This window comes from Odontesthes bonariensis, chromosome 17 (assembly GCF_027942865.1).
Source record: "Odontesthes bonariensis isolate fOdoBon6 chromosome 17, fOdoBon6.hap1, whole genome shotgun sequence".
Taxonomy (NCBI): Eukaryota; Metazoa; Chordata; class Actinopteri; order Atheriniformes; family Atherinopsidae; genus Odontesthes; species Odontesthes bonariensis.
The window spans coordinates 27689341-27714735 of NC_134522.1; positions in this window are offsets into that span (position 1 = coordinate 27689341).

A 25395-nucleotide genomic window follows, 5' to 3' on the forward strand; every position below is an offset into this window, starting at 1 on the left:
TCATTTCCTTACACCGAACCTACAAGAGCACACCCCGGTGCCACCTTCCTTAGTGAGCCGGGAACATACATTTCCAGTTCCAGTCTGTCATTCAGTTAAACACAAATTGCCCATTTATTAACAATGCTGCTGCTCCCTCCTGAGATTCTGGTTAATGATAAACACACATAGTCATAGCCATGAAGACATAAGGTCACACAGTGCTTGGCTTTTTGACCTTTCCTTACAACTTTTTTTTTCTTAATCGCCGAGTATTTCCATTTTTACCATAAATGTTTCTTGTGAACATATGTTGAATGAAAAGCACACTGACCAAAGATGAAAGAGGGTTCAGGCAGTGGTGGAATGATTTTTAAACTGACACACACACACACACACGCCCACACACACACCCACACACACACTCTTGCTGCCTTTACATCTGAACTCTTGTTAATGTAAGAAAAAAAGCCTAACGTCCAAGACTTCAATATGAGATTTAATAAAACTGACCAGGCATTTTTACTTGAGAAAAAAACTTCTTTGCACTTGAGTCTGACACAGGACTGAAGTGACTCAGTGTGGCTTCATCTGTTAGGCAGGGATGATAGCAATAATGTTATAATTCTGGTTAAGCTACCACGGATGTAAAATCTGCTGTTGTAAAGTCGTGTGTTTCCCATTAGCTGTGATAAAGAGGAAAGGTATCACGTATTGCTGAGCATAACATAAAGTACAACTGAAACATAAGAGAGAGAACCCTGTTTTTTTCTCAACTCAACTCAACTCAACTCAACTCAAACTTTATTTATAGAGCACATTTAAAAAACAACCGAGGTTGACCAAAGTGCTGTACAGGATAAAAGCTGCATTAAAGCTCTCCATTGAGTAAAAGTCAGCCCAATTTACTCCTGTCTCATCCTAGGCAATTTTCTCTCATCAATTCCATACTTCCTCCAAAAATGTTGTCTTGGGTCCTTTTGCCATTAATGCCATGTTGTGTGTCTGTCGTGGTGAAAGTATCATCTCGTGTTTTCTAGTTATTACCATGAAGCAAAACTCATCTCTCCTGAGATGTTGCCAGTCTGAAACCAAACTGTGAAATGCGGTTCCTCTGGTTCACAGCCCAAAAGTACCTTGGAATTTGCATAACAAATGTCAGTGTGCCATGTCTCGCTGTTAGACTTTGTCTTCATTTTTAAATCTTACTGCTCACCCTCAAAGTCTTAAACAGCCTTGCCCTAATTTAAATCTCAAACTTATTGTTCTGGCCTATGCCCTATCGACCACTGATAGCTACAATTATTTCAATGCCAGAAGATTTTCTTCGTCAACCTTTAATGGGTTTAATTTGAACACACTTAAATTAATTTTAAAACTCATGTAAAAAATTGGAAGCATAAACTGACCAAATAAATTATTACAAGATAATTATTATCACAATCATAAAGAGTAGCTATGTATACCGGTTCCAAAGTGGAGCAATCACCAACCACTAGAAGTATCTTATCAGTGGCTAGAAGGCACTGTCTCAGAGGCCTCTGCCAGACAGTCCAGCAGAAAATAGCAGGGTGCAAGATGCATGGAGGTACAGCCTACATGGAACGACATAACCATGTGGCTGGACTAGTGTACAGGAGCATCTGTTGGGTTGAATTGCCAAAGTAAATTGGGAGGTACCTCCATAGGTGATTGAGAGTAAGAGGGCTAAGATCCTGTGGGACTTCCAGATCCAGACTGATAAATTGGTGATTGCCAACCAACTGGACGTTGTGGAGGTTGACAAACTGCAAAGGAGGCCAGTCATGAAAGATGTAGCAATTATATGTGACAACAACATCAAGGAGAAGAAACACGAGAGGCTCGAAAAATACTTTGGGCTGAAGTTGAAAAGATGCGGGAAGTGAAGGCAACAATGGTACAGTGGTAATTGGGGCACTCGAAGCCGTGACCCTCAAACTGGGAGAGATCAGAGATCTCTGTCCAGAGGAGCACCAATCAGCCATATTATTATTACCACCTGTTTAGTATAGATCCTGCCAAAAGAGTTCTGACCAGTCAAGGTGTGCTCTCCTGGACTGTCTTGTACCAGTACCTTAGCAAAGGATCCTTTGGGCCCTGTGAGTTGTGGGGAGGGTCTCTGTGTATTGGGCTTGCTTCCTACGGATGCTACCAGATCCCATCAGATTGGTATCTGGAGACTTGGAGGTCAGTAGAACATCTTAGACTCTTTAACATGCTTTTTAGCCCTTCCTAAGCTGTTTTTGGAATGCTCAGTGCTGTCCCTCTTCTTAAAGCTGCTTGTTAGAAGAGTGGTGTTGCCATAATGTAGCCTATTGGGTTGCTCTGGACCTGGTTGTTGTTTTTGTAGCTTGGCAACAACTTAGTGGGAAATGGGACTATCCACATGTACAACAGTGAAAATACTGTATCATCTGACTTGTGTTTTTTTTCTTGTCACACATATTCTCTGCAATGGTATAATTCTCCGTGACTTGAAAATTTTGTGGGTTTTTTTGCGGAAGCAGACTGAATGGCCAGATAAAGTTCAAATTAAGCTTATTTAAACATAATATGCTCCGCTGGTCCGGGGATCGGGTCGCGATCATCCGGAAGATGATGGATGGATGGATGGAAACATAATATTTCTCTAAATCAACTTATTGACAATAATTTCTGGATAGAAAATGTTATGAATAACATCATTATTTCACCAGAAAGCTTTTCATAAATGTTATGGCCGTGGCATGAATGCTGATAGAAAATCCCTATGCAGAACATCCAATGGACTAACGTGGAACTGCCACGTTTAGCTGCTGGTGTCTACTGCATTTGTACATGTACTATCCCTGACACTGTGCATTGTGTATGGATTACCACTTTTAAGCATGAAATTTGTTTCTGCGCATGCTTTATGTCCTGCATGTGGGTGCCTGTCTGTAACATTAAGAACAGTGATTTGTGGTGCAGAGCACTTATGACTGAATGGTTTAATTGCTCTGCTCCTGCTGCTGCCGCTGTTGACAGTGACACGCCCAGCCCTTCCCTCCTCACGTCGCAGTAGGATATTTTCACAGGAGGTGGGCACCTGCCTCAGTTTCCTCACTGATTGTTTCCAGGACTGGGGGCCTCTGTCGTCCTGACATTTTTTGCACTGAGGTAACGTTTCCTTGCATTATAGTAGCAGAATAGCTCTCCTTGTCTATTGTACTACATGTTAAAACTCCTTATGGATTTGTGAACAGTGATGGGGGAAAGTGGAGGGGGTATTCCGGGGAATTCCTGTGGCATTCCTATCAGATTGGTTCCCTCACTCTTTTCTTTAAGCACATTCAGGGCAGCTCTGTGGTGTCAAGGCCGTGTGAGCTGTATGCTCCAGATGTATGATTAACAAGAACCTGCATTTTTTTTGTAATCAATAAGGAATTTTTGGAAATAAATATGATAAAGAGGTTTGCGTGGAATCAAAAATCTTAGATGAACAAATGTCTGACAGTCAGACAGTCTCGAAAAAATTAGAGTACTTGATACTCTGAGTTACAGGGAAATTAGATCAGGAAGCCTCCAATAAAGAGACAACAAAGAGAAATCTGCCTCACTACTTGAGACTGAAAGAAGAGAAAAAAAGACAAACAAAATCACAGTTCAAAAAGGACTCTTAGCTGTGTTGACAGGGAACAGGGAACAAAGAGTGTTTGGTGAGAGAAGAACAGCAATGAAAGGTCAGTTTGAGTGCCGTTAAGTTCATGGTTTTTAACCTTGTGATGCTTGATTTGACTTGAAGAGCTTCAGAGCCAAATCTGTCACCGCTCTCTGATCATCAACTATCCCCTTATCAACCCATTCTTAGTTAGTGGTTAAGCATTAAGCAACTGAATTTATAAATATACCTTTAACATCGAGTGACTATTACCCTTTTCAGACGTGTACTGATTTTCATTAATATGCAACTGTATGTGAACTAGAATAGTATATGTATCAATTTAACACCAGACTATACTTCTACATTCAAATTAATGTACTTGTATACAAAGTAACAGTGTGTTGATTTGGCATTTAATCAGCTGTTCAGAGGAATTCAACAGAATGCATCATGAACTAAAGGACCTGCTCTTTTATTTCACTTCATTTGCCTAAGGTGGTTAGCTGCAGCATTGACTTGTTTTTTCACATGATCAGAGTCAAATGAATCCATCCAACATCTTCCGCTTCTCCGGGGGTCGGGTCGCGGGGGCAGCAGCTTTAGCAGAGAGACCCAGACGTCCCTGTCCCCGGCCACTTCCTTCAGCTCTTCTGGGGGGACCCAGAGGCGTTCCCAGGCCAGCCGAGAAACATAGTCTCTCCAACATGTCCTGGGTATTCCCCGGGGTCTCCTCCCAGTGGAACATGCCTGGAACACCTCACCAGGGAGGCGTCCAGGAGGAATCCTAACCAGATGCCCGAGCCACCTCATCTGACTCCTCTTGATGCGGAGGAGCAGCGGTTCTACTCCGAGCCCCTCCCAGATGACCGAGCTTCTCACCCTATCTCCAAGGGAGAGCCCAGACACCCTGCGGAGGAAACTCATTTCGGCCGCTTGTATTCGCGATCTCGTTTTTTCGGTCACTACCCACAGCTCGTGACCATAGGTGAGGGTAGGAACGTAGACTGACCGGTAAATTGAGAGCTTGGCCTTCTGGCTCAGCTCCCTCTTCACTACGACAGGCCGGTGCATCACTGCAAACGCCGCACCAATGAATAAGAGTGAATAATCACTCGTGAATAAGACCCCGAGATACTTGAACCACTTGGGGAAGGATCTCATTCCCGACCCGCAGAGAGCATTCCACCCTTTTCCGGCCGAGGACCATGGTCTCAGATTTGGAGGTGCTGATTCTCATACTCGGCTGCGAACCGCTCCAGTGAGAGCTGAAGGTCATGGCCTGACGACGCTAACAGAACCGCATCGTCCGCAAAGAGCAGAGACCCGATTCTGAGGTCGCCAAACCGGACCCCCGCAACGCCCTGGCTGCGATTAGAAATTCTGTCCATAAAAATTATGAACAGAATCGGTGACAAAGGGCAGCCCTGACGGAGTCCAACCCTCACAGGAAACATGTCCGACTTACTGCCGGCAATACAGACCAAACTCTGACACCGGTCATACAGAGACCGAACAGCCCATATCAAGGGGTCCGGCACTCCATACTCCCGGAGCACCCCCCACAGGACCCCCGAGGGACACGGTCGAACGCCTTCACCAAGTCCACAAAACACATGTAGACCGGCCAGGACGAAAAGCACACTGCACCTCCTGGATCCGAGATTCGATTATCCGGCGGATCCTCCTCTCCAGTACCCGCGAATAGATCTTACCAGAGAGGCTGAGAAGTGTGATCCCCCTATAGTTGAAACACCCCCTTTTTTAAAGAGGGGGACCACCAATCTGCCAGTCCAGAGGCACTGTCCCCGATGTCCACGCGATGCTACGGAGGCGTGTCAACCGAAGTACCCCCCCCCCACCAACTCACAACGTCCCCACCATACACGGTGTTGAGCTGCCGGATGGTGGACCAGAATCTCTTGGAGGCCGTCCAGCAATCGTTCTCCATGGCCTCGCCAAACTCTTCCCAAGTCCGAGTTTTTGCCTCAGCAACCGCCGAGGCTGCGTTCCGCTAGGCCTGTCGGTACCCATCAGCTGCTTCCAGAGTCCCACTAGCCAAAAAGGCCTGATAGGACTCCTTCAGCTTGACGGCTTCCCTCACCACTAGTATCCACCAGTGGGATCGAGGGTTGCCGCCACGACAGGCACCGACCACCTTACGGCCAAATGAACAGAGTCAAATGAATGAGGACAAAATTTGTGCTTCTTAGCACACACTTGTGATGAGAAAAAATGTAATTCTAAAAAGACTTATGTGTTTTGTGTGGTGTGCATTGTAGCTTCTCATCTGTCAAAAAGATGTGATGGTGCAGAGACAGTGTCCTCAAATTAAGTGAAAGTTCAGGTTTTTCTTGAGTTGGTAACAACTCTACAGTTAGATGCATTTAAGCCCACACAAGTAAGATGCCCATCAGTTTTTTCGTAATGCTGACAATTCAGTGAGCCTACACACATACAGAACTGATTTTTACTATATTTTCAGCTGCTTCCATTCACTGCCGTCATATTTAAAAAAAGAATGGGCTTACGTTTTGCATTTAGCAGCCCAATTTAGCAAACAAATAGGACAAGTTAAAATACACATGCAGGTTTCTAGTAGCTTTGGAGCCCAATGCACTACACAAATACAGAAAATACAAGCAAACACAAAAACTCTTGGAAGCAATGTTGAATTTCCTGTAATATACTTGTGACATAGTTTTCTGAATAGACAATTAGGGTGTACTACTATACTATTGTGTACAATTGAAACTTTTTAAATATTGTAATATTGTCTCTTTGTTCCTACCTCCTCTGGCATTTTTATGCCTTAAACAACCAATAACCAACCTGCATCAATGCAGTGAATCAGATAACTGGTATGCAGTGCAACTCCTAGACTACCAACCAGTTTCCTCCATTTCCCTTGTGAATAAGACAGCAAGAAAAGCAAGGAATGATAAAAGACTGCAAAGCTGGCAGGCAAACAGTTGAGGCGGAAGGCTTGACAGTGAAGAATCTGTAGTGTTCTGAGAAGTTGTGTTCGTTTTTCAGCTCGACAACGTCAGGTCTTAGTTTTCTAACATATTGATATTTATCAAAATTATCATTGCTTCTTATAAGAGCACTTGGACCTGTTACCTGTCAGCAGTATCAAGAAAAGCCATAACTCAAAAGTGAAATTACATCCTGCAGAAGTTTATATCTATAGGTTTGATGGTGAATTCTGTCTTTATAATAAATTACTATGTGTGCTTGTTTCTATGTCTTTTCTGCATTCGTATTGTAAGTGTTTGTGTATTTGCTTGTGCTCAGTGCTCCGGAGAGGACACAGGAACATTTTCCCACTGCTCTGTGGAGCCGCGGTTCTGTTGTCGCAGAGCCGCAGCCGCGCTGGTCATTGTATTTATGTCCTGTGTATCACTTCCTGCGTCAGATTGTGGATTGTTAGGGAAACAATGGTGTGCTTTGCCTTGAAAGGACACCTCAATCATTTATTACTATGCTGTAAATGCAGACATATACAGCAATGTTGGTCTGAAACAATATGTATTTTTCCCCAATGGTGTTTTTTGAATGCAGTCTAAGTCGACAGTCAATGTAATAAATCATATTTTGATATGAGCATGCCCTGATTTATTTTCTACAGCTAAATACAATACAGTGAACTGAAACTGGCACTTTCCATGCTCCCTGTCAGGGCGCCAACTTTCTGAAACCCTCCCATGTCTGTTGATAAAAGAAAAAAAAGAGATCATCTCAAAGATAATGCAGATGATAACTTTTGTTTACAGTGAAAAGAAAAGATTCACGTCTTCCTTTGCATTGCAGAATAACCTTTTTTTTTAAAAGGAGCCCATTTCCTGTAAATTCAACAAGTGTGGGGTATCACCTACTGTACTTAAGAAATATTTGTGTTAGCCAAGACAAACATACCCACCTCCACAAATATGCAGTCAAGCACACACTTGTTGCACCTGGTTGTGACTGCAATGATGGTGGTGAGAGTGAAGCCTCTCCCGCATCCCATCTCACCTCCCACGGAGGATGTTGTGTAAGGTAAAAAAGAAAAAAGAAAAAAAGAAATCAAAGCTAAATAAAGGCCAAATGAAAGTCATTGTAAAAGAGGCAAAAAAATTTAAACCAACATGTTTAGACTGAATGGCATTCTTCAGGTCAGGGAGCCTGACTTTATTAGGCTCCAGCATGTTGGTGTTTCTGTCTTTGCATGACAACATGCAGTTAAAAGTGAGTACAGAAACTCTACAAGAGTTGTTAGTCCGACACAAAAATATCTCAATAATTTTGCATGAAATATTATCCACAGTTTTGGAGATTTTCTATGACACAGAACAGAAAACACTCTTAAACTCCTACTTTTTCAAGTTAAGTTAATCTTTTTTTTTTTAAAGTTCAGTACTTAAAAAGCATATTTAGAAATGTCAACTGCAACAGTTAGGCTTAACCTTCTTGATGTACATTTCCACACAGTTTTTAGTCTTCATTTTCTGTTAAACTATAAAGACCATTATGTTATTGTGGGGAAGATTTGTGTGCATATGAAACTAGTTCAGTTGCATCTTCATTCTTCAGATATTTTTCAGTAATAGTAAATAGGATTCTCATCTTCATTTTTTACTTAATAAAATCAAACTATTTTCTTGCAGCCCCTGTTTGGTTAATATATGTAAACTCTGGTTAGAATACATTCAACAGAGACTCTCCTTTACTAGTGAGGTAGTTTATGCTGCAACCTCATCTTTAATCAAAGAATGTAATGTGCTCATTCACACTCACACTGCATAACGGGAAGGAGATAACACAAAGAGAAAGTGGTGGTTTCTTCTACCACTATCTGCTGCCACAACAGAGGGCCATCAGATGAACAACACAAAAGTCATGTGTTGATAAAATACAGACACCCAAGATATAAGTAAAATATGCAGTGACAAACTGCATGTGTCATTTACTTGGAGCCTTTGGCAGAGTCCCTCCAAAAATAGGATTTTCACATTGTAGAAAAAAGAAATGTACAACCCATATTTCATGACTTGTTACTGTGACCTGGCTAACCATAATTTGACAAGTAATGGTTATTTTATGCTTCTTTTTATTCTCATTAGATGAATACATCAAATCCATATCCACTATCCAATATTAATCATGACCTGAACTGACACAGCGGTTTAGAGCAAACATTTCCAGTGCCAATGCAAATTTGTTGGTAGTGTTTTTATGTAGCATGCCTGGTGGTTTTATTGGTTTTTCACCTAAGCCTAAACAATTGTCAGTACACCAAGATTAAACTGAATGCTTATGGTGGTATAGCAATGTGCTTGAATGTGAATACGAGTTAATACAGTAAATCTCTGTTCAATCATATGTGAATTACCATGAGAACTTTAATTTCATTCTTTCAATTGAAAAGTGTCATTTGGTACTTAAGGTGTGGAAAATATGTATATGGAGCAACAATCTTTTTTTACAAGGAAATCTTGCTCTGAAATGTTCCAGCAGATCACATATTCACAGAAATATGTTAAATAACCACAATCTCTTTAGCAACACATCCCATTGTGCTGACACGTATCACTGTATTATAACAAGGTGCTGATACCATAGAAATATGTACAACAATGGATTGCATTGCTTAGTTAAGGTACCTGCAATCACTGTTCTGCTGCTGACAGATAGAAAGCTAACTAAAACCACAAACATGCACACAAATCTAAATGCCAAACCTTTATTATTACCATTGCCACAAATACAAGGGTACAGTCAGATTAATAATTAATATTAATAGTCAGATAAATATTAAGATTTGATTAATACATATTAATCTATTATATATGTAGTAATTCTATATGCCTAGGAATGCATTTCTTAAAAACAGCTAGAACTACAATACCATCAAAAAACAGGGTTTCAGAATAAATGGGAGGAGGCTGTGGTCATGTATATACATTTATTAAATATAAAACACAAGGCACTTGATGGCTGCTGGATAAAATGTCAATAGTTAAAAAAAAACAAATTAAGACCAGTACCATTATACAAGACTTCAATCCAACATAACATAAAGGTTCCTAAAACTAAAACTAAAACACACACTCAATAAAAGGTTTACACTGCAAAGTAAAACCAACTCTTGGAAATAGTTCCGGATTGTTAGCCGGAATAGAAACTGTCGCCCAAATCCATCAATTACATTACTGTGCCAAGAAACTAAAAGTAAAAGGCCCAATAAAAATATTTCATTATTTAATAAATAAAACTGATAGAATAATGGGATAAAAAACAGTGACAGGCTAAAACCAGGCACTTTGACCCAGTCCTAAAAACCAAACATCACATATTAGGAGATTGTCAAACAAAAACAATATTGTATAATCAAACGATTAGACAAACCCCCTTTTCCATTGCAATCGTTTTACACGATTGACCTTTCCCGTGCAGCTGCTACCACTACAATCATAGACAGCTGGAGTGTTAGGTTTTGACCAATCTCCTACAAGATGGACAGTCATACAATTTTACTAAAATGTCCGATATATAAGAAGTTCAGCATTAAAAATGATTTTGTTAAAATATGTTAAAAGGAAGCTTACTTGGCGTTTTGGCATTCCGCGCGCTGCATTCATGCCATGATTCAAACGAACAATGAGAGGAAGCACGCCATCACGCAGAGATTTATATTACTTCCGCCAGTCCGGCTACGCCGGGAATCTTTGCCCGCCGGGTCCTAAAACCCTCCCTGTTTCCCCTAGGCCCCAGTTTTGAAAGGTCACCTTCCCGGTGATGATCACAACTAAAGTCCAACCACTGGTGTTGGTGTTTTCAGCTCAGACACCAGCGGGACAAAATTCACCAAGGACTGGTTTACAGACCTTGGGAGACAATGCAAGTTTGTTAGCTGTTCTGCTGTGGTTGTCTGGAACTGCTTTTGGGTAACACTAGAATCACTGCCGGCTAAATCACACGTTCTTGGTCGGACCACTCTGATGGTCCTGATCAACTGTGAGCAGTGAGGTACATATATGCTCAGGGCCTCGCACTGCAGCAGTCAATGCTTGGGTTTCAGAAATAGGTGTTACAGCAAGCAGAAACTGGATGGGACCGTCCTTGCATTTGTTGGACTTCTTCAGGGACCGTTAGGTTAGGAGCAACGGAGGAAATGCTTGGGGCTGTACTTCACGTGGCAATTCATCTGCATTTCTATTAGCTGGTCCTGGGCGGTATTTGATCTCAAAGTTGAACACAGCTAGTTCTGAAGCCCAAAGCTCCACAGCACTCAGGTTGGCTGTTTGCAGGTAACTGAGTGGATTATTGTCGATGAAGACAAAAAATTGGTTCCACAGCAAATAATCTCGAAACTTTTGAGTTACAGCCCATTTAAATTCACATCGAGTGCAAATGACTGTGTAAATCTACTCGGAAGGCTTTGTTTGCTCATGTCGGTTTGGGAACTAGTTTCCAGTGCGGAAAACACAGCCGAAGCACACTCCCTGCTACGTCATTGGGAATCCCCCCCCCCCCTCCCTGGCTGCTTCACGCTGGTTTGTTTGAGGAAGGCGGGGGTGGGGATTCCCAAAGACGTAACGGGGAGTGTGCTTCGGCTGTGTTTTCCGCACTGGAAACTAGTTCTCAAACCGACATGAGTAAACAAAGCCTTCCGTGTAGATTTACACAGTCATTTGCACTCGATGTGAAAGTACACCACTCACACAGTAATTAGAAGGTAAATCAAATAAATTAATTCACGTTGGGCGAAATACTTCGATTGGCAACGCTGGCGATGCTAGCATGTATGTATTACACGCAACCAAGCAGTGGTCAGTGCTGTGAGATTCGGACAATACCTGGGTCGCCAGGAAAACGCTCCCACACACTTATTTATGTCTCGGGAATGCGGGGATACACTTAATTTGTCCTGGGGGTGGCATATCCCTTTAAGGGCTAGGAACTCAAGCTTTCTTCAACTGTAGTTGGCCATATTTTTCTCTGTGGGTCTAAGCCCTCGGCTTGCAAATGCAATAAGTCTTTGTCTTCCTTCTTGGTCTTGCGACAATACAGCCCAGCCTGACTCGCATTAATTTCTAAAATGAATGGCTTCGTAAAATCCACAGAATAGAATAGAATAGAAAGCCTTCTAGAAAGCCTTTATAACCCAGCACTGGTGCACTTTCAGCATTTGTTTGAGTATTTGAAAGGCCTATTCACAATCACTTTTCCAGAGATCAGCAATGGCTCCTTTTCCTTGTGTCTTCCTTTTTTTGGTACCCCCCAGGGTTGCCACTAGCTTGTGAAGGGGAGTAGCGTATTTTGCGAAACCTTCTACGAAGCGTCGATAATAGGACGCAAAGCCAAGAAATGACTGCAACTCCGTATAGGTGGTGGGCCTGGGCCATTCAGCAACAGCACTTATTTTGGAGGGATCAGTGCCTACTCCAGCAGCCGAAATAACATGGCCCAAATACTTGACTTTAGGTTGGAAAAAGTGGCACTTTTGCAGCTTCAGGATTTAGATTATGTACTTATGTTTAGGTTAATCAGTGCCTTGGATGGAGATTTACGTTTACGACATGGCTGCTGATTTCTGCATTTACCTTTGGTAACATGGCAATCTGAGCAAGTCAGTGACTGCCTTGATATCAACAATTGTCGCTGTTTGATGGCTCCCAATTATAGTGTTTTCACTTAACATGAGACGGATACCAAATAATCTTTATTCTCCATCAACAAATTTAGGTCCCAAAATAGTGGCTTTGTCTTAATCTGTCACTTTATCACATAATTCTTGTGATTCACATTTAAAACAGATAAATGTCTCCTTAGATGTTTAGGATTTAAAGTGAAGCTTCATACATTCCTGTTTTTAAAAAAGTCATTTTTGTTACCCCTTTAATGTCCTCACTGAGAAAAAGGCAACAGAGAAATGTTGTTGTGTTTTTTTTGCATTTTTTTATTCTCCTTGGAGAAATAATAATGATTAAAAATCATTGTTATTTTTTTTCAACAGATGGTTGAGATGTCACTTCATATGAAAGTCACAAAAGTTGAGAAAATATTTCATACACATACTGACTTTTAGTTTTACATACATAAGCTAATTGGTAGAGATAGCTGAGAATATTTCCAAAATGTTTTCTTAAGATACAGTGTAGTCACTGAAAAATATGCTGTACCAAACAGTACAGCAGGACAATGAGGGGTTAAGAGTTCACAGATAGCTTTTTGAACTTGCACAGGTAATTTAAGGTGATTACCTGTAGCTTCCCAGTACAAGCAGCCCCTCCAATCAGGTAGCCAGCAACCTCCAACAGCGGTCTAATTGATGCTGTCTCTGGGGTGGGGGAGATTCCCACCCTGCAGAGCTTAATGAGATGTTTACATGGAGTTGGGTGTGGGAACCGGGGCCCATATGTTATGGTGCAAGATGACAGGGACATGCTTTGTGTTTTAAGCCCTGTTAAAAGGTTTTAGTGTTGAAATCAGAGACTTGAGCCTCCACCAACCTGCAGAAATATGAGAGAAACTCAGCATAACATCTAAGATATTTTATCAAAGGTTTTGCCAGTATTACAGATATATGATCTTATCTTTATCTTTTGCCTAGAAATGAATCTAAGAAATGCAGGTTCACCTCTTGTTCTTTTTAGGGGAGACTGTAGGAGCAAAAGAAGGAGCAGTCATCTGCCAGTTAAGGTTGGTGGTTTGACTCCCGGCTTCCCCAGAACACGTCACATGTCACACTTGCCACAGTGTCCTTTGGCATGACACTGATCCAAATTCTAAAACATTTTTCCGAGCTAAGGAAACCAACAGATTGCACCCCAACTTCTCTTCAGTCCAATCTCCCGTCCTGAGCGTGCTTGAGGCGACTGTGGAAAGGAACGACTCCCTTTTAGCAGGAAGAAACCTCTGGCAGAACCAGACTCAGGAAGGGTGGCCATCCGCCTAGATCACCTGGGGTTTGAGAAGACAGAAAAGAGGGGACAATAAACACTGTAACACCATTCAAAGGATTCTTGTTGAGACAGGGAAACATGAGTTAATGACCACAATTATGCCAAATATACATAATATCATAAGAAAAATTAATTGGGGAAAAAAGGGAGCAAAAGTGAGGAAAGGTGTGACAGGTGAGGCCCCCCAGCGGTATAGGCCTATAGCAGCTTAACTATGGGATGTTTCAGGATTCCCTGAGCCATCTCTAACTATAAGCTTTATAAAAAAATAGTCTTAAAGTCTTAAAGTTAGTGAGGGTGTCTGCTTCCCAGACATTTACTGGCAGCTGGTTCCACAAGAGAGGGGCCTGATAACTGAAGGCTTTGCCTCCCATTCTACTTTCAGAAACTCTGGGCTCTGTGCTCTGTTAGCGAAATATCTTATAATGAGATCTTTAAGATATGATGGAGCTCGGTCATTAAGAGCTTTATATGTGAGGAGAACAATCTTAAATTCTATTCTGAATTTAACAGGGAGAAGCTAAAACTGGAAAAATATGACCTCTCCTGTTAGTTCTCAGGAGAGTTCTATTTCATCCTTACTGACCGCCAGAGGCGGTGCTTTCAAGCACTGAATGATACATCTCGCGCATGCGCAGGTCGAGTGTTTATACCAACAACGTCATTCGTGACCCCCTGCTGACCCCGGAGAGCCTATATCTTCCGGCAACATCAGCAGGTCAGTCCCTTTCATCTTCTCGCTGCGCAAGGTATTACCGCGTCTGCATATGAGACGAATTCCAAAACCTTTTCTTCCTTCATCGTTCGCTGCTGGTGGTCTCGCGACGTCCCGTCGAGGCTGCGAGCTGCTCGCCCTTCAGAGACCGCAACGAACTGCCGAGAGGTCTGTAACCTTTTTTATTTCCTCGGCTGATGAAGCATACTGCCAGCTGCTACAAGCGCCGGTCTAGGCAGCGTGCTCGCTCCTTCTCCCGGTGCTGTGCACCGCATGTGAGTAACAGTCTGTTTATAGTTACACTGTCAGCGAAGGCTAATTGCTAGCCCTCTCCCGGCATTTGTGACCTGCCTATGTTGAAGCGGCCAACTCGGTTGTGCCGGTTCTTTGATTTTGTTGCTGCTATTATTCTGCCCCTCTCCTGGTGTAAGGCGGCGTTTGCGCCCCCCGCTCCCAGCACAGGTGGCCTATAGTGGTTGTCGGTGAAGGCTCCGTTTGCGGCTCCCCCTCCCGGCATCCACCTATAGCTAATACAACTTGCACTAGCCCCTCTCCTGGCGACGGCGGCGCGTGCGCCCCCCGCTCCCAGCACAGGTGGCCTATAGTGGTTGTCGGTGAAGGCACCGTTTGCGGCTCCCTCTCCCGGCATCCACCTATAGATAAGTAAAGAATTTTCTTTTGAAAAAAATAAATAAATAAATAATAATAATAAAGAAAATAACCATAACTTGTCTCCCCAGTTGACCCCTGACCAGCGGCTGGCCCCGTCTCGGTCTAGCCGACCACGGCGTCGGCCTGCTGAGACTGCAGGCCCCACCTCCGGGAAGAGGGCCAAGGGGTCCGGGCTTACTTCTAGAGTGGATCAGCTGACAGCGGAGCTTGACAGCATGAAGTCCCTCCTCCTGGCTCTCCAGCCTGGGGCTGGGGCAACCCAGCCAGGTGCCCTTGTTCCTCCAACGGCCTCCTTCGGTCCGGAGGAGGATGCGTTTTCCATAGCAGCTTCAGCTACTATGTTTCAGGACTACGCTTCGGACGTGCTCCTGGGAGACGAAGCCTCCCGTCCCTCTGCAGGCTCTAGCCAGGCTGCAGCTGGACGTGCCACAGGCTCAGCCAGCGTCTGCCAGTGCCTTTTTCAGGCGCTCCTCAACCCCCGCTGAACTAACTGTACCTCCATCAGAAGAATATCTCAGGGAATTACAGACGTTCTGGAGGGACCCTAGGGTCCCTGCCCGTCCGACAGCTGATGCTCGGACCCTGGCAGCCATGCAGGATGTATCCAAGTTCGGCCTGGACCGCATGCCAGTGGTTGAGCCCACTATAGCCGACCTGATCGTCTCACCCGATGAGGCTCCGGGTTACGGATGATTTGCTGTCGAAGACCTATGAGGCGGCAGCACGCATGGCTCGCATGGGTAATTCCATGTCCCACCTGCTGCTCGCCCTGTCATCATCCCTGCAGGAGACCGAACTGGACACTTCTGTCCACAGTGTTACTGACGCCTCTCTACAGGCCTTTGCACTGATGTCTAGGGAGTTGGGACGGGTAATGGCCCAGGGGCTGTTCGTCCTCCTGGGCAAGGGTGCCATCGAACCGGTAGACCCCCAGGTGCACCCCGGGGGGTTCTACTCGACTTACTTTCTGGTAGCAAAGAAAGATGGCGGATTCCGACTTATCCTCGACCTCAGGAACCTCAACAGGTTCCTGAAGGTCTTGAGGTTCCATATGTTGACCACTGCAGAGGTTCTGCGTACGGTCTCCAGAGGGGAGTGGTTTACCTCCATAGACCTGGAGGATGCCTACTTTCACGTTCCTGTGGCGCCACACCATCGGCAGTTTCTGCGATTCGCCTTACAGGGGCGTCATTTCCAGTTCAGGGTGCTCCCGTTTGGTCTCTCCCTCTCCCCACGGGTGTTCACCAGGTGTGTGACGGCAGCCCTCTCGCACCTACAGTCGCGGGGCATGAAGATCTTGCTGTATCTGGACGACTGGCTCGTCTGTGCGCCGTCACCTGGAGGCCAAGAGACACCGGCACAGGAGGCTCGCGGTGTCCCACCGTTGCCTTCTTGCCCTGGCCCCGTGGAGGAAGCGTTCGTTTCTCCTCCAGGGCATGCCCATGGGCTCCGTTGCATCCCGTCGGGAGACAGTCACGACGGACGCCTCCCTCTCGGGGTGGGGCGCCGTGTGGCAGAACCGGACGGCTCAGGGGCTGTGGCCGGCGCGGGACCGTTCACAGCACATCAACGCACTAGAGCTGCGGGCTGTGCACAGGGCGTTGCAGGCTTTCCTCCCTTTCTTGATGGGCCGACATGTACTCGTGCGGTCGGACAATGTTTCGGCCGTCTCCCACATAAACCACCAAGGTGGCACCAGGTCTGCACTGCTGCTGCAGGCATCCCGGGACCTCCTGCTGTGGGCAGCACCACGCTTAGCCAGCCTAAGGGCAATGTATTTGCCCGGGGAACGCAACCAGATGGCGGACTTGCTCTCCCGTTGCAAGCCTCCGCCAGGGGAGTCGCAGCTCCATCCGGAGGTGGTGCTCAATCTCTGGACCGCCTTCAGCAGAGCAAACGTGGACCTCTTTGCCTCAGAAGAGTCGACCCATTGCCCCCTCTGGTTCTCCATGACAGAGGAGAGCAGTCCCCTGGGACAGGATGCTCTGGCCCACGACTGGCCAGAGGTTCTCCTCTATGCTTTCCCGCCGATCCCTCTGATAGTCCCTACGCTACAGAAGGTCCTCCAGCAGGGCCACAGGCTGCTGTTGGTAGCCCCCTTTTGGCCAGGGAGGACGTGGTTTCCACTGCTGCACAGGCTCTGCAGCGGTTCCCCGTGGCGCCTCCCCGACAGGAGGGATCTCCTGTCTCAGTGGCAGGGTCAGATCTGGCATCCCGACCCGTCCCGCCTGCAGCTGTGGGTCTGGCCACTGCAGGGCCCGACCCGCTGCTGACTGAGTGCTCTGGCGAGGTCTGCCATACCATCCTAAACGCGAGGGCGCCTTCTACCCGGGCGCTTTATGAACAGAGGTGGCGGCTGTTCACTACATGGTGCTTGGACAGGGGTGAGGACCCTGTGCACTGTCCTGTCCCTAGGATTCTGGAGTTCCTCCAGTCACTCCTGGAGGACGGCCGGTCCCCCGCTACCCTGAGGGTGTATGTGGCGGCCATTTCCTCTCGGCATGCTCGAGTGGATAACGGCATGGTGGGGAGCCACAGGTTGGTGTCCCTTTTCCTGAAAGGTGCGCGGCGGCTGCGCCCCCCACGAGTGCGGCGCACCCCGCCATGGGATCTGCACCTGGTGCTCGGCTCTGTGCTCGCCTCCCTTTGAACCCCTTGCTCAGGCAGGGCTGAGGTGGGTCTCCGCTAAGACCGCCTTTCTACTCGCTATCGCATCAGCGAAGCGCGTCGGGGAGCTGCATGCTCTGTCGGTGAGCGACTCCTGCATGAGGTGGAACTCGGATGGCTCAGGGGTTTCCCTATGGCCAAACTCCGCTTTTCTCCCGAAGGTGCTGTCTTCATCAAACCTCAACAGACCTATCCACCTGGCACAGTTTGTTCCCCCGGAGGGGGAGGACATGTTACGCCTACTGTGCCCTGTGCGGGCTCTGAGAGCCTACGTGGCCGCGACTGCCGATTTCAGGCAGTCGGACCAGCTCTTCCTCTGCTATGGTGGCCCTCGGAGAGGCTGTGCGCTCTCGCTAAACAGCGACTGTCCCACTGGGTGGTGGATGCCATCACCCAGGCATATAAGGGAAGTGGGCACCCCCAGCCAGCTGGGGTGAGCTGCCACTCCACCAGACCTGTCTCGACATCATGGGCAGCCCTACGGGGCGTTCCCCTGGAAAACATATGTGAAGCAGCGTCATGGGCATCACCGAGTACCTTCTCCAGGTTCTATCGAGTGAATGTTGCCACCCGTTGGCTGTGGTCCTGCTGCCCGACTCTGCTGCTTCCTCTCAGTAAAGTGAGTAGGTGCTGGATTCCTCGTGACTTTTCTGGTATTAGTCATCCAGTGCTTGAAAGCACCGCCTCTGGCGGTCAGTAAGGATGAAATAGAACGACAGTTACGTATGTAACTACGGTTCTATGAATCCTGGATGACCGCCAGAGCGTTCTGTCACTCAGAATCCTCGTATACTCGCGAGAAGATTCTGTAGGGACTAACCTGCTGATGTTGCCGGAAGATATAGGCTCTCCGGGGTCAGCAGGGGGTCACGAGTGACGTTGTTGGTATAAACACTCGACCTGCGCATGCGCGAGATGTATCATTCAGTGCTTGAAAGCACCGCCTCTGGCGGTCATCCAGGATTCATAGAACCGTAGTTACATACGTAACTTTCGGGTTCTCTTCTTTCTCTTCTAAAGGTCCAGCAACTGGTCTCCTCAGTTCTGAGATGTTTACAGACTTAAGTGAAAAGAAGAGGGGATGCAACACAGTGATGAATATGTCCCAACTTTTGTTGAGATCCAATAATTGCACATAAAAAAAATCAGTAATTGTTTTCCATGAAGTGGTAAATTATATATATTTTCTATGTTTTATTGTGAATGATTTGTTTAATTTTTTTACATTTCACACAGCATCACAGCATTTTTTTAGAATTTGGGTATCAAAATGAAAATGAGCTTATTCTTTACAACAGTAAGGGAAAAAGAAGAAGTAATAAAATGAACATTGGGCCTCATGCAAGAACCGTTCGTACGCACAGATTTGTTCTTAAATTGTCCGTACGAGTGATTTAAGAGAATTTGCGCATCTTTTCATATTTTACGTTTTCTTTCGGGTACGAACAGAATTTACGAGTGATCCAGAGCTGTCGTAGGAGTTTCGTAAAATAGTCCGCTGTTGTTCCAATCAAGTTTGCTTGTAAAAGGGTAAAAGGAAAATGAAGGGAATGTAGGTTGCAGTGAAGAACATCTGACACCTCACTTTCTGTCTTTTAGAAACCTATCCCAGTCACTAAATCCTGGCAACTGGACAGAGAAAACTGGACTACAAATTCAGGTAAGAGTATAAAGTATGTATAATGCATGTTTTCATATTAATAGTTGAGTACTCAGGAAGAAGAGCAGCAGGCAGAGGTCTCCAAGAGAGCCAGACTTGCTGATGTAGACACACCAGTGGAAGGCGTAAGCTTTTGCACAGTATCTATTGGTCAGATACTGTTGATGTGGCAGCTATAGTACAGACATCTTTCTTTCTGTCTTTTCCATAGGACTCGGTTGAAGATCGCATTCTTCAAAATTGCAGACATGCAGCAGAGTGGGCTGAGGCCAACAAACCACTGTTGTCTGCCAGAGTGGACCTGCCTGACGTTCTGGGCATGGGGGAAGAGGAACAGGCAGAGGCTGCTCTACAGTATGGGAGGTTGTGGAACGAAGAACTGGACGAGGATGAAAGAGAAGCGATCCTGGAGCCTTTCAAAATGATATTTCACAATGTTAACGACATGTTGATATTTTGTGAACAGGTAGTCGACAAAAACAAAGAATTTTTGTCATATTGTGAATGTTTGACTGAATAAACACTACAGAACATTTGATCATGTTGTGACTTGGTGTGCTTTTTATGTTTTCTCATTGATCCCTTAATAATTTGACTAAGATTATACTGTAGATATCAAGAGTTAGGGTACTATTTAGTGGTACTAAGGTGTTCCAGCAGCTCTCTCTCTCTCTCTCTCTCTCTCTCTCTCTCTCTCTCTCTCTCTCTCTCTCTCTCTCTCTCTCTCTCTCTCTCTCTCTCTCTCTCTCTCTCTCTCTCTCTGCCCCATTTTCTTGTATGCTTATGTGTTTGTCTATGCGTCAACTGTCTAGTGTCATTTGTGTATATTTGTGGGAAAAAAAAAAAAAGTTTATTTGGTGGTATGTTGAAATATAATGGAAAATAACTAGTCGTGTATGGGCATACACTGTGAACTGGAGGAAGAGAAAGAAGAAAGGGGAAAAAAAAATATATATATATATATATATATATATATATATTTTGATGATGATGATGATGAAATTGTATATGTTGTACAAGTCTACCAATAAACAAAGTAACAAAAAAAAAAGGACATAATTGGCATAGACATAGAACCAAACATGAAATTTATGGTGGTTAAGGATAAAAATACAGAATAATACAACAGAAAAACTAATACAACAGAAAAGCTAATTGAAACAAATATATATATAAAGACCAGTGCGATAAAGTCAAAATGAAATGATAATGAAATAGCAGTGACTTACTCTATAGTACACAATAAAATGTACAGTATAGGCTTATGGCATCTTGTGAGATGTTGGCTTATGAATATGAGCCTAAGAGAAAATGTGTGCAGTGACCAAACAAAAGTTTACAATACAAATAAAAACAGTAGACCGGGAATTGATAGATTTTATGTCGTACTGTTAACTAATTAATTCATTTGTGAGGACCTCTTGAAAAATATAGCGTTTAAAATCGTTTAAAAATACGTGCTTCCGATACACACGCTTTTATTTTGAAAGGTCCTCACAGTGCACTTCCGGTCCTCACAGTGCAGGTGACGGTCTCCAACAGGGTCCTGACAGTGCAGGTCTGCAGCCAGACTCTCTTGAATGTCTTAGACCCTGTATCTGGACTCATCAAAAAAGAAAGTGCATTTTTAAGAAGTTAAAGTCAGACAACAACAACCTGGACTTGCATCTTAACTGCAAATCACCTATGATCACTTCCCATGATTTGTTAATGTTTGTACTCTGAGTGTTAGTATCTCAGCATGCTACGAATATTTTTGTGGTTTTTCTGGAGAAAAGCATTAATATGTGGAATCTGAGAACCGCAAATACTTAATCCCCAGATCAACCCTAAACCACACCGTCATGCAAATGAAATTCCTATAACAAGCATAAAAATGTTCACACATGCTCCAGCACATATCATGGAGAAAACCTGGTCTGATGAAGAGAGACGGCATCCATCCCACTTTGGAAGGAGCGGCTCTCATTTCTAGAAATGTGGCCAAATTTATTAGTCATCCAAAAACATGACAACCCAGTGTTGAGACCAAGATGCAGAGTTGTAGTCTTACACTTCTCTGCAGCTTCCCACCTGCTGCTACCCCCTCAATCAATAAACACAAAAGGAGCAAATCCTCTTGTGCAAAACAAAATTAAAACAAAAACTTTAACTGAACAAAAACATCAAACTATATGTGGTTTGCTAAATATTAGATCTCTCCTTTCCAAGTCTCTGTTAGTCAATGACTTGATTTGTGATCATCATATTGATATATTTTGTCTTACAGAAACCTGGCTGAAGCAGGAGGATCATGTTAGCATTAATGAATCAACTCCCTCTGACTGTTTAAATGTTCACGTTCCTCGAACCACAGGCAGAGGAGGAGGAGTGGCAGCTATTTTCAGATCAGGGTTACTAATCAGTCCCAGACCCAAGATTAGTTTGAGCATTGAGTAAAACTCGGCTCTTGTTGACAGCACGATAGTTTCAATGCGTACAACACTGGACAATGTTGCCCCTCTGAAAAGGAAGGTAATCAGTCAGAAGAGGCTGGCTCCTTGGTATAATTCACAGCTGCATGCTTTAAAGCAGACTGCAAGGAAGCTGCGGAGACAGTGGCGTTCCTCTAATTTAGAAGAGTCTCAACTAGTCTGGAAAGAGAGTTTAATAACGTATAAGAAAGCCCTTCGTAAAGCTAGAACTGCTTATTATTCATCATTGATAGAAGAGAATAAGAACAATCCCAGGTTTTTTTTCAGCACTGTAGCCAGGGTGACAAAGAGTCCGAGCTCTGCTGAGCCAGGTATTCCTTTAACTCAGCAGTGATGATTTCATGAGCTTCTTTATCAATAAAATTGTTTCTATTAGAGAGAAGATTGATGGAGTCCTTCCCACTATTATCAGTGATGTATCATCAAGTACAGCAGCTTTAGAAGTATCTTTAGAACTTGATTTGTATTTAGACGGCTTCTGTCCAGTTGATCTCTCTGAGCTAACAACAGCAATAGTCTCTTCTAAACCATCAATTTGTATTTTAGAACTAATCCCAACCAGACTGTTCAATGAGGTTCTCCCCTTAATTGACACTTCCATATTGGATTTGATCCATCTGTCTTTGTTGACAGGATATGTACCTCAGCCTTTTAAGGTTGCTGTAATTCAACCTTTACTTAAAAAACCTACTCGATTCAGAAGTGTGAGCTAATTATAGACCTATATCCAATCTCCCTTTTATGTCTAAAGTTCTTGAAGAAACAGTTGCAGCTCAACTTTGTGATCATTTACACAGAAATAATCAGTTTGAAGAGTTTCAGTCAGGATTCAGACTGCATCATAGCACAGAAACAGCACTGCTGAAAGTTACCAATGATCTCCTCTTAGTCTCTGATAGCGGACTTGTGTCTGTGCTTGTCCTGTTGGATTTCAGTGCTGCATTTGATCACAGTATTTTATTAAAGAGACTTGAACATGTTATTGGGATTAAAGGAACTGCATTAGGCTGGTTTAAGTCATATTTATCTGAAAGATTTCAGTTTGTTCTTGTAAATGAAGAATCTTCCTCACACACCAGAGTAAGTCATGGAGTTCCCCAGGGTTCTGTGCTTGGACTGATTCATTTCACTTAATACATGCTTCCATTAGGTAACATTATTAGATAGCATGGCATAAATTTCAATTGCTATGCTGATGATACTCAGCTGTACTTATCTATGAAACCAGATGAAACCAATAGGTTGGTCAGACTACAAGCATATCTTAAAGACATAAAGACCTGGATGATTCAGAACTGTCTGCTTCTAAATTCAGACAAAACTGAAGCCTTTATCTTTGGACCTGAGCGCTTCAGGGAGAAATTGTCTAGCTATACAGTTACTCTAGATGGTATTTCCTTGGCTTCTAGTTCTACAGTGAGGACCCTTGGAGTTATTTTTGACCAGAATTTATCATTTGACTCGCATATAAAACAGGTTTCTAGGACTGCCTTCTTTCATCTTCGTAACATTGTTAAAATCAGGAACATCCTGTCTCAGAGTGATGCAGAAAAACTGATCGATGCATTTGTTACTTCAAGATTGCCATCCATCCATCCATCATCTTCCGCTGGTCCGGGGATCGGGTCGCGGGGGCAGCAGCTTGAGCAAAGAGACCCAGACGTCCCTGTCCCCGGCCACTTCCTCCAGCTCTTCTGGGGGGACCCCGAGGCGTTCCCAGGCCAGCCGAGAGACATAGTCTCTCCAACGTGTCCTGGGTCTTCCCCGGGGCCTCCTACCAGTGGGACGGGCCCGGAACACCTCACCGGGGAGGCGTCCAGGAGGCATTCTCACTAGATGCCCGAGCCACCTCATCTGACTCCTCTCGATGCGGAGGAGCAGCGGTTCTACTTCGAGCCCCTCCCGGATGACCGAGCTTCTCACCCTATCTCTAAGGGAGAGCCCAGACACCCTGCGGAGGAAACTCATTTCGGCCGCTTGTATTCGCGATCTCGTTCTTTCGGTCAGTACCCACAGCTCGTGACCATAGGTGAGGGTAGGAACATAGATTGACCGGTAAATCGAGAGCTTCGCCTTCTGGCTCAGCTCCTTCTTCACCACGACGGGCCGGTGCAGAGCCCGCATCACTGCAGACGCCGCACCGATCCGTCTGTCAATCTCCTGCTCCATTCGTCCCTCACTCGTGAACAAGACCCCGAGATACTTGAACTCCTCCACTTGGGGAAGGATCTCATTCCCGACCCGGAGAGGGCATTCCACCCTTTTCCGGCCGAGGACCATGGTCTCGGATTTGGAGGTGCTGATTCTCATCCCAGCCGCTTCACATTCGGCTGCGAACCGCTCCAGTGAGAGCTGAAGGTCACGGCCTGAGGACGCCAACAGAACCACATCGTCCGCAAAGAGCAGAGACCCGATTCTGAGGTCGCCAAACCGGACCCCCTCAACGCCCTGGCTGCGCCTAGAAATCCTGTCCATAAAAATTATGAACAGAATCGGTGACAAAGTGCAGCCCTGACGGAGTCCAACCCTCACAGGAAACATGTCCGACTTACTGCCGGCAATGCGGACCAAACTCTGACACCGGTCATACAGGGACCGAACAGCCTGTATCAAAGAGTCCGGCACTCCATACTCCCGGAGCACCCCCCACAAGAGTCCCCGAGGGACACGGTCGAACGCCTTCTCCAAGTCCACAAAACACATGTAGACCGGTTGGGCGAACTCCCATGCACCCTCCAGGACCCTGCCGAGGGTATAGAGCTGGTCCACTGTTCCACGGCCAGGACGAAAACCACACTGCACCTCCTGAATCCGAGATTCGACTATCCGTCGGATCCTCCTCTCCAGTACCCCCGAATAGACCTTACCAGGGAGGCTGAGGAGTGTGATCCCCCTATAGTTGGAACACACCCTCCGGTCCCCCTTTTTAAAGAGGGGGACCACCACCCCAATCTGCCAGTCCAGAGGCACTGCCCCCGATGTCCACGCGATGCTGCAGAGGCGTGTCAACCAAGACAGCCCCACAACATCCAGAGCCTTGAGGAACTCAGGACGGACCTCATCCACCCCCGGGGCCTTGCCACCGAGGAGTTTTTTGACCACCTCGGCGACCTCAGCCCCAGAGATGGGAGGTCCCACGTCCGAGCTCCCCAACTCTGCTTCCTCATCGGAAGGCGTGTCGGTAGGATTGAGGAGGCCCTCGAAGTATTCCCCCCACCGACTCACGACGTCCCTTGTAGAAGTCAGCAGAGCCCCGCCCTCACCATACACGGTGTTGACGGTGCACCGCTTCCCCCCCCTGAGTGCCGGATGGCGGACCAGAATCTCCTCGAGGCCGTCCGGAAGTCGTTCTCCATGGCCTCCCCGAACTCCTCCCAAGCCCGAGTTTTTGCCTCAGCAACCGCCGAGGCTGCGTTCCGCTTGGCCTGTCGGTACCCATCAGCTGCTTCCAAAGTCCCACTGGCCAAAAAGGCCCGATAGGACTCCTTCTTCAGCTTGACGGCCTCCCTCACCACTGGTGTCCACCAGCGGGTTCGGGGATTGCCGCCACGACAGGCACCAACCACCTTACGGCCACAGCTCCGGTCGGCCGCCTCAACAATGGAGGCACGGAACATGGCCCATTCGGGCTCAATGTC